The sequence below is a fragment of the Dendropsophus ebraccatus genome, chromosome 12 (assembly GCF_027789765.1).
Source record: "Dendropsophus ebraccatus isolate aDenEbr1 chromosome 12, aDenEbr1.pat, whole genome shotgun sequence".
Classification (NCBI taxonomy): Eukaryota; Metazoa; Chordata; class Amphibia; order Anura; family Hylidae; genus Dendropsophus; species Dendropsophus ebraccatus.
Window position 1 is genome coordinate 64604883 of NC_091465.1, and position 12904 is coordinate 64617786.

Below are 12904 nucleotides of genomic sequence, written 5' to 3' on the forward strand. Positions count from 1 at the left end.
GTGACCAGGTGACAAAGATTTCAACTAACAGCCAGCTAACATGGTTGCTACATTCCGTATGTTTTTTAAAAATCTCATGTCCTAGAAGTTGAAGAAAAATTTAGCAACTTGATCATGATGATGGACACAGAGAAGACAAATAAAAATATACAGTAGATTACACGGGTATCTGTACAGTAGGATGGAGAGGAAGGTGCTTTTACTGGGATTGAATGCAAGGGGGAGGATGATTTTGGTGGTCACATGACAGACAAAACGGCCCCATGAGTACTAATATGGGTAACAATGGAAACTGTCAGATACTTCAGTTTCCAGAAATTGAAGGCAGGAAAAGTCTGGTGTTGGTGTCATTGTTTTTGGGGTCATTTACAAAAGCCCCTATTTACTATTACATGGGGTGATTTAGAGAAGCAGCGCTTGCTTGCTCTTCATTTCCTGATCGCTGCCGGCACTGTTACACGTGTTGGCACTGAGCAGGTATGAGCCAGGGCAGCCGCGGGGAGCTGCAGGGACTGCCCCGGTGATCGCTAGATTGTCTGAGCAGCCAGTAGAAGATGGCGGCAGTGTGCTGCCACCGCTCCTATCACACGGAGCAACGGCAGATTGTTGAGCTTTCAACATGTTGAAAGACCACGATAAGCCAACATCATGCATGTGGGCTTATCGTTGTCCTCTATTACACGAGACAATTATCGTCCGTAACTGCCAATATCGGCCGATAATCACTTTGTGTAACAGGGCCTTAAGGGGTCTAATTTGTGGGACTCTTCTAATGAGGATTGGTGTATATTTTGTTCCAATATCTTGTGACTGATTTATTTAAGTGCAACACTGCCATAGTGATTGCATCCAAGTAAAAAGTCGCAGAAAAATCCGCAAAAAAAGTAAACATTGCGCAAGCATATTCCATCTAAAAAATATTCGCCCGTCGAATATTTTTTCATAAATAGAACTTAGACCAAAAATGGGTAAAAAATCCAATTGTTTACCTAAAAATAGGCACAAAGTCCTTGATAAATTTCCCCTATTGTTTAAAATTTTTTCTTTTTATATATTTTTCTCTTACTTTTTATATACTCTGTATGTTTGCAATGGTTGCACATTAGAAGAGGTTACACATGCCCCCCCCCCCCAAATTCAGGTTGGCCACCATTGTCTTATTTGTCCTTTTATAGGCAGTTGCCTAAAAGGCATTTTCTTTACCTCTGTATATCTATACTATTGCTAAAGCATAGGTATACACGTACACATACAGTGCACCTGTACTTAACCTTTGCTGTAATTTTAGATTGGGCAATGAAAAGTGTCATCCCACAATGTCACATGAGTCACTGCACAACACCCTGTACTTGGCACATACAGATAACCCAGGCGGAGGGGAGATCCCAGCCGAAACTCTTACCCATGAAAATTTATTATATTTATTGGAAAAGTAATAATAAAGGTACATGATTGGATGTATGTATAGGATCACTGTATATTCCCATCTAGATAGGTTACACCTTAAACCCTGCTGTCTTTTAGGTCTTTTAACTTGTATTTATATGTTCGATTGTATTACCTCCCGGGGATTTATTTGAGTGTGGATTTATATACTGTATAATCGAAGTTATTAATACAGGACAACTCCTAGTAACCAATGAATTACTAGCCAGTGGCATATGGGATTTAGAGGGTAGTGTGTTTCTTTAATCTGATGTATGAAGTCTTATAAGCCATTTAATGCTCCATGTTAAAAATGTGGCAAAGTAGCTCCCCTTCACAATAGAAAAAAGATTGCTCCTTACTACCACCTATTGAAGGTAGTTTCCCTTCAAATAAATGTTCAATTAAAAACATGAATCTGTCCTTGGAGGGAAAGCAGGGCCCCCTGGGCCGACCAAACCCCTCCAAGCCTTGTGACTCTTCCCGCCGTCCCAGCCACATTCAGAGCCACCCTACACCTTCCCCCGGACTGCCTCTAGCCAATACATGGCTAGGGGCGGTGTGAGTACATACGCCTTTAGATATGCCATTGATGTCTGACTAGTGGTGTCCAAACTCTTGCACCTTACTGATTTTCTAACTCAAGCAGCGCCACTCCTGACCAGCTGTTGTATTGCAATTTTAGCCTACAGATTTTAACATTTCCTGCAAGCCCATTGTTCTAGGTATAGATGAGGGACTCAGAAAGTCATTTACCAATTAGCCTTCCCATCAGGGCCCTATTACGTGACCTGACACTTGCTGTAAATGAGCACCGATCACATAGGTTAGCACAGTTTACAGAGCCTGTTACAAGGCTCGACCACCATTCCGGGGGGCTGAAGAAATGTCCACTGGATCATTTTTGCAGCCTTTTTCTACAGTCATTCTTCCTACATGGGGAGATGTACAGGTGATGAACAATAATTTTTTAGACATGGCATATCTAATCAGTATCTTATCATTGTTTATGGTAAAATGACTTCCTGAAAGTAATTTTAAATGAATCATATATTCATGATTGGTGGAGACCATCGCTTAACACCCCCTCCAATTATGTGTATGAGATGAGCTGCAGTACCTCAGCACGGCCATTACACAGTGTACAGCGCTGTATACTTCTGACCCTGTGGGTTGTATATGCAGTAGCCGAGGCTCTAGAAAATATCTTTTTGACAAGGATGCCAGGTATTGGACTTCACCGATCACATACTGATGGCCTACATAAAAAAAGGTCCTGGAAAACCCCTTTAAGTGGTCTTATTTCTTCTACTTCCGTTACTGAGAAAACCTAATCCTATTAACATGTACAGATGACACATTATTAAGAGCTTCTCATTTTCTCGTGTTAGAAAACAGCAAAGTCTAGAATCAACCATTTACCGTACATCTTCAGAGATATAAAGCTCGCGCACGCCACAAAGATCAAGCTGAATAAATAACAATAAGCCGGCCGACCTGAACAAATCCACAAAGAAATAAAAAAGAAAATAAACTAAATAAAAGCAAACACGAGCGGAATTCTCCCACAAATACAATGTGATATTTATTTATTGGCTGCTCCAAAAGGTTACTGCGATTCCTATGATACGGGTGATGTATGCGCAGCAACCTACAAGTGCAGCGTAATCGTTCATAAACATCAGCGATCCCGACGCCAGTATTTCAGAATGATAATGTCGCGGCTATATTGTACTTTACGCCATGGAAATATGAATGCAATTGTACGGGAATAGGATTCATTTTAAATAAAACTGGCTGGCTATGGAAAGCAATTCGCTTGTCTGAATGGTGTTAAATTACATAATAGGAGGATTTTTCAGAGCTATGAATTAAAAGATATGAATGAAATATTTCTAGGTTGAGCCGTGTGGAGGTATGAGGGGATTTACTGGGAAACGCTGGTAGATAAGCAAAGATTCTCATTGGAATTATCCATTACGACAATGTCTCCCAACCTATGGGCCTCAAGCTGTTGTACAGCTACAACTCCCAGTATGCCCTGATATCAGATCACAGGATTTGTGGCCATCATATGGACACAAAAATGGCCTGGATACTAGGGGGAAATCAGCCTTTGGCACAGTCTCCATGATGCAATGATTCAAATTTTTTTTCTTTTATGTTTTTATCTGGTAGAAAAAGAAATCAGTGTTAAAACGGTGCTTTGAAAATAACAAAGCATACTCACCTGCCCTGATCCCCTGCTACTACCGATCTGACAACATCTGCTGCCTATTACTTTATGTTTCCTTTGATATACAGTGGTGCCTTGAATTACGAGAATAATTCTTTCCGGGACAGTGCTTGTAATCCAAATCCACTCTTAAACCAAAGCAAAACTTCCCATTAGAAATCACTGAAATGCCGCCAATTGGTTCCACACCCCAAAAATAATGATTTTTTTTATTCTGAATAACATGTAGAACAGATGAAACAAACAATGAGAAACAACTGAATACCTCATATTATAAGTTACTGTACAATATAGCAATCAGCATGTGGAGTATAATGTATAGTGAAAAAACATCAGTAGTTTGTAGATACAGGATGGAACTGCAGATCCTCATAATGGCGAAGATGGGAAACACAAGGGCTGACAGACTGCAGGGAGCATGAAGGAATGAGTAGGGCAGATGTGGGCACATACATGCAGCACTCTCTGTCCGGGGAGAGAGGGGTTACAGCTATGGGGAGATTACCTCCACAGTCCTGTCCCCTGATGCAAGCCCCAGCCTGAAGTGGATCTGCTATGATTTGGAAGGAGAGGGAGACTTCCTGGGTCAGAGTACAGAGCTGTAAACCACCCTGTGCAGGCCATGCCCCTCCCTGCTCTGCCTCCCATCCAGTACAGGGAGCTCTTAAACCAAAATGCTCTTAATCAAAGTTACACTTTAACTAAGGTACCACTTTCAGGAAATACGCACTCTGCCAGTCACAGGCTGCAATGGTGAGCCACCTTAGAGTGTCTCTGTTTTCCACCCCTGATTTATCGGGACTGGGTTGTAGAGGTGCAGATGTCGTGCTCGATTCGGGGGTTGGCCTGTACGAACCTGAACATCAGCACTGATGATCTTCGAGGTTATTCTTCGCCTTCCTCTGGATCACTTGGCGGTTACTCTTCAGGTTCCTGCTCCACTGAGGCCAGAAGAGCCATAAGGGGGGAACCTGCTAACCCCACTCCCGCATACCCCAACAAAACACGATAAAACATCTCTGGCGGAAATTGCAGCATACGCTGCGCTTTATTAAAACATTTATTAACCAAAACCAACCAACGGGGAGGCCCGACGCAAATCACGACCCTTCAGCCAACAAACTAAAGTCCCTATCACTAGAGGGTAGCCCGTACCAGACCGGCCCTCCCCTATTGGCAGCAGCGCTACCGTATAGTAGAACTGTCCCTGTCAATGAGGCCCCTAACCTAAAGTGCAAACCTGGGCTGAAAGGATCGTGATTTCCGCCTTACAACTAGTAAATTCGGTCCAGCAAACAAATACCATAAATACAATAAATAACATCAAATACAATGAATCCAACAACACAGGGTGGGAGGTGGGATCTTGAAAAGTGTTGTGTCCCTGGTCAAACTACCTGTCCTTTTATACTCTAAACCCCGCCCCCTTTAACACCTAGCTCAGCTCACTACCTCCCCCAGGTATTCCCTCCGCATACTAATGTCCCCTTTGTCTCTACACAAAGGCCATGCCTGTTCCCCCCTCCCCCACCCTCTGACGGGGGCCATCTTGACTAGCATGCAACCACCTACCACCACTATTATAATTTGGGCACAAGCTACTACCCCAATAAGAACCCCCACTAGCTGTCATGGCCGCAGAGACCCCCCTTATGGCTCCTCGTCGGGAGGCCCCTTTTATCCCCAACTCGTCACACTTAAGGGGGGAACCTGCTAACCCCACTCCCGCATACCCCAACAAAACACGATAAAACATCTCTGGCGGAAATTGCAGCATACGCTGCGCTTTATTAAAACATTTATTAACCAAAACCAACCAACGGGGAGGCCCGACGCAAATCACGACTCTTCAGCCAACAAACTAAAGTCCCTATCACTAGAGGGTAGCCCGTACCAGACCGGCCCTCCCCCATTGGCAGCAGCGCTACCGTATAGTAGAACTGTCCCTGTCAATGAGGCCCCTAACCTAAAGTGCAAACCTGGGCTGAAAGGATCGTGATTTCCGCCACAAAAAAGTAGGGCCCCCCCGCAACACCAGCCCTACTTTTCCGCCACCAAACCGGTTACCGTCTTTTACCTCAGCTGCTCCTCCAGCGTTTCCTGTAACAAATTGTTAAAATTGTCCACACCAATGTCCGACAAATGTTCATTGTCTGTGTGCACTGGCGTAGCTACCATGGGGGCAGGGAAGGCGGTCGCTATGGGGCCCGGTGTAGCAGGGGGCCCGGGCCTCCTTGTGAAGACAAGCGTCCCAATGATGCTCCCCGGACTGAGAGAGTACGCGATCCAACAGCGCCTCCCCCCCCCACCACACACACACGCGTTGTCAGGCGCGTGGGAAGTCCAGAAAGGGGCGGGGGGAAGGGGCGTTGCGGTGTCGGGCCGGCGGGCAAACGTAGAGGGGCGGTGTGGGGCGCGCGGAACACGCATGCTGGAGAGGGGTAAGCAGGCTGCAGAGGGGCGGTGCGGTGCCGGCGGCCTCCATCCGCTTAACAGCGCCGCCGCTGAGCTGCCCCAGCCCCTTCCACTAGGTGTCCCTCTCCCCTTTCGGCCAGACTTGGAGCTCCCCGGTCTCTGGAATAAGCCGCAGGGACCACAGGAAAAGATGATCGCGCCGCTGCAGGTCCTGGAGCTGTACAGGGGATCGCGGGGTTAAGTGCAGACCCCCGTACCGCTGTACAGCTGCAGGACCTGCAGCGGCGCGATCATCTTTTCCTGTGGTCCCTGCGGCTGCTTCCAGAGACCGGAGAGCTCCACGTCTGGCCGGGAGGGGAACGTGTGTGTGGAGGTGAGAGGAGGAGGAGGTGTATGTGCCCTCCTGCTCCAATCACCCCCAGCTGCACCAGTCACCCTCAGTGTCTCCCCTCAGTCACCCCAGTCCCCTAATTTCCCCTCAGTCACCCCAGTCCCCTAATTTCCCCTCAGTCACCCCAGTCCCCTAATTACCCTTCAGTCACCCCAGTCCCCTTCAGTGTCCCCCCTCAGTCACCCCAGTCCCCTAATTCCCCCTCAGTCCCCTTCAGTGTCCCCCCTCAGTCACCCCAGTCCCCTAATTCCCCCTCAGTCCCCTTCAGTGTTCCCCCTCAGTCACCCCAGTCCCCTAATTTCCCCTCAGTCACCCCAGTCCCCTTCAGTGTCCCCCCAGTCCCCCCATTCCCCCTAATTCCCCCAGTCCCCCTCAGTGTCCCCCCAGTTCCCTTCAGTGTCCCCCCCTCAGTCCCCTAATTCCCCCTCAGTGTCCCCCCATTCCCCCTCAGTCACCCCAGTGCCCCTCAGTGTCCCCCCATTCCCCTAATTCCCCCCAGTCCCCCTCAGTGTCCCCCCAGCCCCCTTCAGTGTCCCCCTTCAGTCACCCCAGTCCCCTAATTCCCCCTCAGTCTCCCCAGTCCCCTTCAGTTTTACCCCATTCCCCTTCAGTGTCCCCCCAGTCCCCTTCAGTGTCCCCCTCAGTGTCACCCCAGTCTCCTTATTCCCCCTCAGTCACCCCATTCCCCCTCAGTCACCCCAGTCCCCTTATTCCCCCTCAGTCACCCCATTCCCCCTCAGTCACCCCATTTCCCCTCGGTTTTCCCCATTCCCCCTCAGTTTCATCCCAGTCCCCTTCAGTTTTACCCCATTCCCATTCAGTGTCCCCCAGTCCCCCTCAGTTTCCCCCCAGTCACCCTCAGTCATCCACTACTACACCCCATATCCACTATACCTCCACTACTACACCCCTTATCCACTATACTTCCACTACTACACCCCATATTCACTATACCTCCACTACTACACCCCTTAGCTCCCCAACACCCCCCCCCCCCTTCCCCATACACATACTCACTTTGCCCGACGCAGCATTCCATTATTCTCCCAGCTCCATGGTGCATGAGTGGCATGCCGGGGAACTGCGCCAGGCCAGGTGAGTGTGTGTCTGGGAGGGGAGGGGGGGGCCCCATACAGTTCTTTGCTATGGGGCCCCATGAATCCTAGTTACGCCCCTGTCTGTGTGATACAGACCCACACACTTGTGCTCCAGCCAACCATCGTATCCAATAGTGGCACCACCGAGTCCATCCACAAACTGTTTCAACTTCTTGTTGACCTTTTTCCGGGCTCTCTCAACTGCCCTCCATGACTCGGCGTGCCTCCATTTCCTCCTCTGGATAATAGAAGACCATACCACCTTCACCGCTGGCCACCTTGCCAGCCAAACCTTTATCTCCGCTTCCATGTCGGCAACCAGCTGCAACGACTTTAACGTGCCCATATCGTTGCCTCCAACATGAACCACGATGATGTCCGGAGCCCGAGGATGCCTCCATGCAACTTGGCTCACCAACTTATGAGGCCCCTCCACACGCAGGCCTCTTCTCCCAAACCACTTCACCATGACCTTTTCCCGTGGCAAACCAAGTTGTAGACCATATGGACGTCTCGCAGCCCGTCTTGCCACCCAATGCACATAGGAGTGCCCGAGGATCCATACGGCCTTCTGTCCTGAAAAAGACCAAACCGAAACAGTGACAGTACACCATAAAAACACACATGAAAACATTACTGTGGAATGTTTCGTACGTAAGTTCTAAAAGCTTTCGACTTCCATCTACCAATCTTTTTTATCTGTTCCTGTCCCAAACCTTTAGCAGCCGCGTCCGAAGCTGCCCCAATTCGAAAAGAATGTGACCCGTAATTTACGGGATTAAGGCCAGCCGCACTTACACATTTCTTCAGAACTGCACAAAACTGAAACCGGGACAGTGCACTCCCGTCCTTATGCATTAAAAAGGCCCCAACCCTTCTACCCCTCACCTCCATATATTTAACTACTGCCCTTAAGGGACATAGCCGCTCCCCAGTCCTCTGTAGAGACACCCATACTCCCCTACCCTTCTGATCAGTTTTGGATCGGGCAATAAAACACATTACATTATCCCCGGACACCCTAACCTCCCCCCATCTAAAACCAGACTGCCCACATTTTGACTCAGCTACTAATTCCCCCACCCTGAATGCCCCCGCAAAAGCTAAAACAAATGCAGCCTCCCAGAGAACCTTCTCATAACAGTCACTACACACTTCCCTTAGTACTGACACAATCATTAACAATCTACCCGAGTCAATGGGCTCCCTCTTGTCCTTCTTCACCCCTTCCCCCCTGGCCCACCCTTTAAGCACCCTTCTTACTGCAAACGATCTGCCGGGGTCCTCCATTCCACGCAATTTACAGAAGAACGATACCGCCGCCACTGCTGTGGCGGCCCTACCTTTACTTGCTCCAGCCCTTTTCATGTTACCCAACATTCTCCACATAACGTTCACCGGCTTCTCATCCGGGAATTGGGCCGCCAAACCCGACCACACCTTCCACTCCTTCACGTAAGCCCTCCACGTTTTATCAGCCAGTGACTCTTCAACAACTCCCCTAGGATGGGATCACCACCTGCCATACACAATTAGGGAAATATTCACCAACCTTCCTTGCATTAGGTACTAATGCAAAAAAGTCATCCATCTTGCCCCTGGAGAGTGCATCCGCTATCCCATTATTAACACCTGGCACATGCTTGGCCTGGAACTGAACATTCAGCTGCAAACACCTCAAAACCAAATGTCTCAATAACCGTATAACTGGATCAGAACTACTTGAAATACTATTGATCCCATTAACAACACTCATATTATCCGACCAGAAAACCACCCATTTGTCCCGCAACTCATGCCCCCATAGCTCCACTGCCACAACTATAGGGAACAACTCCAACAAAGTCAAGTTTTTCAACAAACCACTGGCTTCCCAACTAGCCGGCCACCTACCCGCGCACCATTTTCCCCCAAAGTATGCCCCAAAACCATAAGACCCAGCTGCGTCTGTGAACAATCTCAACCTCTGGTTGGATGCCGGCTCCTCAACCCAGACTGCTACTCCATTAAACCCCCGCAAAAACGTGTCCCATACAGCTAGATCATCTCTCAACTCCCTAGCAATTCTGATTTTGTACAAAGGTTTTCTAACCCCCACCATGCTCCTTTCCAGACGACGACTAAATATCCTCCCCATAGGGATCACTCGGCAGGCAAAATTAAGGGAACTGGCTAAAGACTGCATCTCCTTCAGTGTCACCTTCTCACTCCCATGAACCTTCAGCACTAACTCCCTAAGAGCCACCACTTTCTCTTCCGGAAGTCTGCAAACCCCTGCCTCTGAATCTATCTCGATCCCCAAGTAGGACAGTCTCGTTGTAGGTTCAACAGTTTTCTCGTGGGCAACTGGCACCCCAAATCCCTCTAAGAGTCTAGAAAAATCCCCCATGACCCTCCCACAAATCTCTGAGCCTCGTGGCCCAATGAAGAGAAAGTCATCTAAGTAGTGAGCTACCAAACTCCACCCCGTCAATTCCACCAAACACCAATGCAAGAACGAACTAAAAGTCTCAAACAAAGCACAAGATATGGCACAACCCATGGGTAAACATTTATCAACGTAATACTGCCCCTTGAAACCACAACCTGTGTACTTAAAGCTACTAGGATGCAAAGGAAGCAATCTAAATGCTGATTCGATGTCCACCTTTGCCATCAGTGCACCCTTCCCTGCGCTCCTCACTAACTGCACAGCATCTTCAAACGACTGATAGTGTACTTCACATAGGTCCTTGTCAATGGCTCCATTAACTGACCCCCCCTTGGGGTATGACAAATGCTGTATCATTCTAAACTTACCCTCCTCCTTCTTGGGGACTACCCCTAAACCCCGCCCCCTTTAACACCTAGCTCAGCTCACTACCTCCCCCAGGTATTCCCTCCGCATACTAATGTCCCCTTTGTCTCTACACAAAGGCCATGCCTGTTCCCCCCTCCCCCACCCTCTGACGGGGGCCATCTTGACTAGCATGCAACCACCTACCACCACTATTATAATTTGGGCACAAGCTACTACCCCAATAAGAACCCCCACTAACTGTCGTGGCCGCAGAGACCCCCCCTTATGGCTCCTCGTCGGGAGGCCCCTTTTATCCCCAACTCGTCACACTCAAGTCGTATTATTTAACAATATATGGGATCTCTGCCTATTGTGGAGGGCTCTTAGAGCAGTGTTGGCGGCGGTAGTTTGCAGTTGTGATTTTCAGCTAGATTTGTCGCTGTTGTGTGATCTAAGTCCAGACACAAGAGCTCCCCAATAAAATGCTAATAAAGATCTTTTATAAAAGTGTGTTGCTTCTCCTTCTAAATAAAAAGGTCTCCGGTGTCATTGTTTCTGGATTTTTTTTCCTGACTCACTAACCACAATCCACTGGGATCTAAACATTTCCACAACATTACGTTTCTGCACAAAAAATATGTGACATTTACTCTTTTGTGCCGCTGAGCAGGGCTGGACTGGGACTATAAAGCAGCCCTGGCACATAAAGACCACATAAATACAAGAAAAATAGCAATGTACAATGTGTATGTGTATGTGTAAGGTTCCCTGTCCCTGCCATAAAAGTAACCTGTCACATCTGTTGTGCTCCCTTGTGAAGGGCAGACATGCTGTTCACTGTGGTCTTTCGTTAATGATGAATTATGCGGAGCGCCACGGGTGAGCAGCAGCAACACGGGTCAGACGTTGGGTAGGTTGGAAGTACCCCACAAGCACTTCACTTGAAATCCTAGAGAATAATTGATAAGACAACGGTAGTTTAGGATCGACTTTAGATAATACTGCAGTTGAAATATGCTGAGAATATAACAGACAAGTTGAGGACTGGTAGACAATATATTGACAGTTAGTTAGCAGTAGTTGAAGTATACTTTTGGGGGGAGATTTATTAAACTGGTGTAAAGTGAAACTGGCTCAGTTGCCCCTAGCAACTAATCAGATTCCACCTTTCATTCCTCACAGACTATTTAGAAAATGAAAGGTGGAATCTGATTGGTTGCTCGGGGCAACTGGGTCAATTCTACTTTACACCATGTTTGATAAATCTCCCTCTTGAAGTTAGTTAAAATAGACTGTAGTTGTAGAGCATAGGTAAGTTAGGATACTGCGGATTATTGGAAGCAGGGGCCTATTTAGGCAAGGTGGCTCAACTGGGGCTGTTGGAGACAAGTCCTGAATCCACGAGAAAGGACATCAGCTGAAACTATTATGTGTGTACAGAGTAACATGTTAATAGGGATTACAGGTCCATCTCTGTAGAATCTGTCAGACATAAGATTTGATCCAGCACCATCCTCACCTCTATACAAAGTTCCTTTCTGTATTGCCCCGCACTGTAACAGTGCCCACTCTGTGCCATGTAGCATTTAGTGTTCTTTAATAAATTTTTAGTACTTTATTTTGCCTTGCTTTTTTACCTGGACCTGCACCCGTTGGACTCAGTTGTGGAGTGGAGGATTTTGTTGATGTAGCATTTAGGCCCTATTTAGACCCTCAATCAGTACATAGGCCCTCTCTATACTCACACAGGGTATAAAGGCCCAAATCTGTGCCATCTGTTAGCTACCCCCCCCCCCCCTTGAGCATCCCCCTGTAGGTAATTCCTCTGGTAGGAGGTCACCAGTAGATAGCTATCCCAAATTTAGCTATACCCCCTATAATTTCCCTGGTAGTTAACCCCCCCACCCAGTAGATAGTATCCTCTATTGTAGTAGGCATCCACCTGGTAGCTACCCTACCAATGTAGGAATCCCCATTGAATTAGCCCCCCACTTCCCCATGTTAAACTTCCTTATCTGCACACAGAATCTCTGTAGCTAAGTTAGAGTGACCATTGGGTTTTTGGTCTCCTCTCTTACCAAAGTCCTTCTCACCCAGTCACTTAGTTTGGTGGAGCAGCAGCTCTAGGAAGAGTCCTGGTTGTTTCATCTTCTTCCATTGAAGAATTATGGATGCCACTAGGCTCCTAGAAACCTTCAGTGCAGCAATTGTTGTGTCCCCTTCTCCAGCCTCCACACCATACTGTCTCTGAGCTCTACAGTCGTTTCTTTCCTCCTCATGTCTTGGTGTTTGCTCTAATATATATTGTCAGCTATGAGACCTTAGATATACTTTATATAGACCTTATATAGACAGGGGTGTGCCTTTCTAAATCCTGTCCAAGCAGCTAAATTTACCACAGGTGACTCCAACCAAGTTGTAAAAACATCTCAGAAATTATAAGAGACATGTAAGGAGCCAGGGCTAAATGTGGAGCATCATAGTAAAGGGTCTGAATACTGTCCATGCCAAATTTAGATTTTTCTCTAATAGGCAAAACTTTCACAAATTTTCCACACTCT

The 12904-nt window shown here is 47.5% G+C and overlaps 1 protein-coding gene across 1 annotated transcript in view; it reads left to right on the forward strand.

Annotated features, from left to right (window-relative positions):
• Positions 1-12904, forward strand: part of LOC138769860 (uncharacterized) — a 41545-nt gene that overhangs the window by 7010 nt on the left and 21631 nt on the right. The gene's annotated exons all lie outside the window — the stretch shown is intronic.